We start from the raw sequence: 4,708 nt of genomic DNA on the forward strand, positions 1-4,708 counted from the left end.
CAGGGGTGTTTGGCAGCATTTGGGCATTGGAGAAGGTCTGGGGCTCCCGGCCAAGGAAAGGAGAAGGCCTAGGAGGCAGTGCCCTGGCTGCTTGCTGTGTGACCCTGGGCATCTCTGGCCCCTTCTCAGGTCTCATCTGCATCAGGTGTGGGTTGGGTGGCGACTTCCCAGTACCTTTCCCATGCGGTCATTCTGCAGGCCAGAAGGTTCTAGGAAGTTCTAGGAGACCCTGTTCTGGCCCTGCCTGCTGTTCTGCAGCTGCTGAGAGCTCCACTTGAGGACGAAGGTGCCCCAGTGCTGGTCCTACCTGGCCTCATGCTCTGCCACTTCCACCCAGTACCGCCTTCGCCTGCCCACTTCCTACTGCAACTCAGGGCCCTCCAGCCTGGCCTGGGCTCTGACTTGTTCCTGGCATGAGTGCTGCTGTGCTCCCTGGTGCTCAGCCAGATCCCAGGGCACAGGACAATGCCTTGCCAGAGGTTGCCTGTGGGTGCCTGTGTCCCGCCTGGAGCTGGGTGGGGCACTGGGATGCTGGACTGCTTGTGCCAAGACAGACCCTGCTCTGAGCTGGGCCCTGAGGTTGGCTGGAGGGCCACCTTGCGAGTCAGTCCCTCCTTTCCATCTGTGATCCTCTCTGGAAAAAGGTGGGGTTCACCTGACCAGCAGATAGGCATCCCAAGTCCATGTGCTTCTCTGAGCCTCAGTTTCTTCACTGGAGAGGTGGGCCTAATGTTTGAATGTGTTGTGTTCACCATGACATGAGGGGCAAGTGTAAAGTCTATATGTGTGCATGTGTGAGAAAGTGTGTGTGTGTGTGTGTCTATTTACTTAAACCCAGCCTTGTTCCAGAGTGGACTTCAGGATTCCTCTAAGAAGCTTTGGAATGCCAGAAGATACCACAAGTGAGAAGAGAAAATAAAACAAGAGGAAGGACATACTTCCTATATGGGGACAAAGTACAGCCACAGTGTCCTCCGCTTGGGCCATGGAACAGCCACAGGTTTTGCCCTGATTACCCTGGTGGTAAAGTCTGATTGGCTGTGACTCCCAGTGTCCAAAAGATAAACATGGGCTGTGCAGCGGAGCCGCACACATGCCTGTGCATGGCCGTGCCAGGTCAGAAACCCAGCCCCTCTGCTTGGGAGGCACGCAGGGCTCTGGCTGAAGCCTGAAGCTTGCGATCCTCAGAGCACAGACGTCCCAGGGCTGTGTGAAGTTAGTGAGACGAGGTCTACAGAGAGAGCTCGGAGAGGAGAGGGAGTCTCGATTGCTGTCACCCGTGGCTCGGAGATGCCTGTGAGAGGTGACAGTGATGTGCGTGGTGGTGTGTTCACTGATGGTGCTACACTGTAGGCCCAGGGCTGTGTTGTGGTGACAGGTGTCCTCCTGAACCGTTTGACCTTCAGGGAGGCCCCCTTCACTCAAGCACTGGTCGTGGAGGGCTCTGGTCACACCACGAGTCAGGCACGTTTTTGCCCCTGAGGAGCCCCCCAGCCTGGCAGGGCCCAGGGGCAGGGCAGGGTGGGATGGGGGTGCTCCAGCAGGTAGCAGGGACACCTGGCAAATGGGGTCGAATTGGGAGGCATCTCAGGAGGTGGCCATGGGCAGAGGGACAGCCTTCTGGTTCTTTGCCGCTCTCCTCTTCGAAGTCCGGCACCTGGGAACAGACCTGTGGTAGCTGCACCTGCTTGGGTAGGAAACTGTGGGCTCTTTTCTTGCAGGGGGACAAGAGTCATTTGCAGTACCTTCTGAGCAGGTGGGGGACAGCAAAGGACAAGAGGAGGCTGTGCCTGTGCAGCTGTGTGTCCCGGCACAGGCGCCGCTTCACTCCCACGCCACCACATCCTCACTGGGTGACTTTGGGCAAGTTACCTGAATTCTGTGCCTCCATCTCGTCTTCTATAAAATGGATGGCACATCCGAGCCCACCTCCCAGGAAGGGTGTTATGAGGACAGGTGGGGGCACGTTCGCACAGTCCCCAGAATAGTGCCCACGGCACTGGAGTGCTCTGTAGGGAAATAGTGGCAGCTGGCACTGAGCCCCCAACATAAGCCAGCACTGTGGGCTAGTGCTACGACTCCTGCTTTTGGGCACTTCACAAGCTATGGCCGGGGGCCCACCACCTTTGGCCACTCCTTCCCCACAAAATTCCTGCCAGGGCCCTGCCAGATCAATAAGTCACAGGACTTCTCCATCACAGAAGCCCAACTCTGTGACACCTCTTGGTCCCAAGCATGTTCCTATCCCCCATTCATGTGTTTTGTTAGGACCCTTTAGGGTTGCACGTGGCAGAAACTTAATCCACACTAACTTCAGCGAAGAAGGAATGTACTGGCTCCAGTCAGTGAAAAGTCCGGGAGGAGTCATGCCTTCAGGCACAGCTGCATCCAGGCACTCAACAGGTGCATCCAGGCACTCAACAGGTGCAGCCAACACCTTGGCCCGCAGGCTATCAGCTCCTGCCTTCTGCTGCATCCACGTCACTGTAGGTGGATTTCTCCGCACATGGGCGAGATGGCCCCAGGAGCTCTGGCTCATGCAGTCCTTGGAGCACCTGTCCTGGCCATCCCCAGAAGAGAAAGCATCATTTCCCATGGCAGAAATCTGGTGGAAACAGGAGAGAGGGGGTTGGCTCTCTTTGGTCGGATCTGGGTCTTGTGCCCATCTCTGGGAGAGAAAGGTCTCCGCTCACAGAAACTGAGCAGATCCTGGATTGGATGGGGAGAGATGCTTTCAGACACACACACATTCACTGCACTCACTGCAAGGATAGTGACAATAGCAGAAGCTGCTCTTTCTTGAGAAGTTATGACGTGTGCCAGAAAATTCTACCTTTTAAGGATATAGAGAGGTTTTTATCATCCCCATTTTACAGATGACAAAACTGAGGCTCCGAGAGGTGAAGTGATTTGCCTATGGATGCATAGCTAAGGTCTGACCCCACAATTCACACTCACAAGTTAGCAAGAGGTGTTTCACCAGGGTAGTCTGGGGACAGAAGGAGTGAGGGAGGGGAGGTGGAGATGTGGGAAGTGGGGAGGCCAAGAGGAGGGGACGCCAGGACCTGGCCTCTGGCTTGCACAATGGGGAGGGGACCCTGGAGAAGAGGTTTATGGGGGAGGCTGCTGAGATTTTTGGGCACATATGCTAAGCTGGAGGTGTCCATGGTCCTCAGGAGATGTTCGGGATTTGGGGGACAGAGGTGAGCCTTGGCATCCTGGGAATCCTGGCTGTTTGCTTTGCTTTGGGAATTTCACAGTGGGTGGGGGGAAGGCGGCTGCTGACAGGAAGCACTTCCCATTTGGTGGAGAAGGCAGCCGGAACCTGCCTGGCACAGGCTACGACCTGGGCCTGTGACAGTGTCTATAACCGGGGCCACAGGTTCAAGACAGACGCAGGGCCTGAAGTTCTCTGGCAGTTGTTTGAGGGCAAACATGTTGAGAATGGCATTTCCAAGGGCCTTGGACTGTGCCAGGGCACCAATGCCAGTCGGCCGGGGCCATTCCATGAGGACCACGCCTTTCTGAGGGATGCTTGGAATCTCAGACTGGGGTGCAAATTCCGACTGTGCTTCCTAGAGGCTAGGTGGCCTTGGGCATGTCTGGAGCCTGTCCAGGCCACAGTTTGCTTATCTGGGAAAGAGTCGTGGTAGCTTCTCCTCACGGGTATACGGGGAGCTTGGGAGATGGAGGGTGGGGCAGCACACAGGGCTTAAGCTGCAGCTCTCAGTTAACTGCTTTTCCTTTGCAGGTGTCCGATGGATCTGATGGAAAGGTGGCAAGCGAAATGCACCTGGCCTCAGCATCAAGGGCTGTGAATGCAGTGGCAGTCGTAGCTACGTGGTCGGAGTGGACTAGGACAGTCCTGCCACCAAGAAGGCTGGGCCTTCCTGCCCCTCATTGTGCAGCTGCAGAAAGTGACTGGGCTTGACACAACTGCCCCTTCCTCCACACGTTCCCAAATATACCTACCCCTCCGCAACCCAATCCTCCTCACCAGACTGTGGCTCCCGGGTGACAGGGCAGAGTTGGACTCACTTGTGTCTGCCAGGCCAGCTCACCATGGGGACAGGTCCCAAGAGGCCTCTGGATTTGGACCAACTTCAGTGTGACCTTGAACAAGCCCTTAGCCTCCCTCAGCCTCCGTTGCATGAGGCGTTGTGCTGGTACGTCTCAGAGCAGGTGGCACTACCTGGTGAGCCTGTCCATCAGACAGAGCCTGGATGGCTCTGTCCATCATCTTTGTCACTGTAATGCTGGTTAACAAATAAACGCGAAACAACGAGTGGTCATTTCTCAGGTGCCGTGGAATCGATTTAGTGGGTCCAGGGCTCAGTCAAGGCAGGCTCCCTGGCGGGCCCGGCTGGCACGGCGGCCGCTGTGCTCTGCTCCACATCTCTGATCTTCTGCAGACTTGCCCGGGCCTGATCTCATGGCAATGGCAGAGGCACACGAAGGAAGCAGCCCCCATACCTGAGCAGCAGGGAGCCACTTGTGCTGCGTCTACTCACCCTGCACGGGCTCATGGCAGCCATGGGTGAGCACTCACATGGGAGCAGAGGGCCTGGCGAGGCTGCTCGGTCAAGGGTCTGGGTGCAGGGAGACGTGCAGATTAGGGCTCTTTGCAATCTGCCACAGCGAGTGAGCCAGGGTGTCACCCCGGGACTTCTGATGGTGATCACCCACCACCCGGGTACTCCAGCTGGAC

The 4,708-nt window shown here is 56.7% G+C and overlaps 1 long non-coding RNA gene across 1 annotated transcript; it reads left to right on the forward strand.

The window, feature by feature from the left end:
* The first annotated feature begins 850 nt into the window (after positions 1 to 850).
* LOC105518453 lies at positions 851 to 4,294 on the forward strand. Its single transcript, XR_001002822.1, has 2 exons — positions 851 to 1,303; positions 2,279 to 4,294. It is a non-coding gene; the product is annotated as an uncharacterized LOC105518453 (long non-coding RNA).
* The last annotated feature ends 414 nt before the right edge of the window (positions 4,295 to 4,708 follow it).

Source organism: Colobus angolensis, unplaced genomic scaffold (genome assembly GCF_000951035.1).
Source record: "Colobus angolensis palliatus isolate OR3802 unplaced genomic scaffold, Cang.pa_1.0 Scaffold32, whole genome shotgun sequence".
Classification (NCBI taxonomy): Eukaryota; Metazoa; Chordata; class Mammalia; order Primates; family Cercopithecidae; genus Colobus; species Colobus angolensis.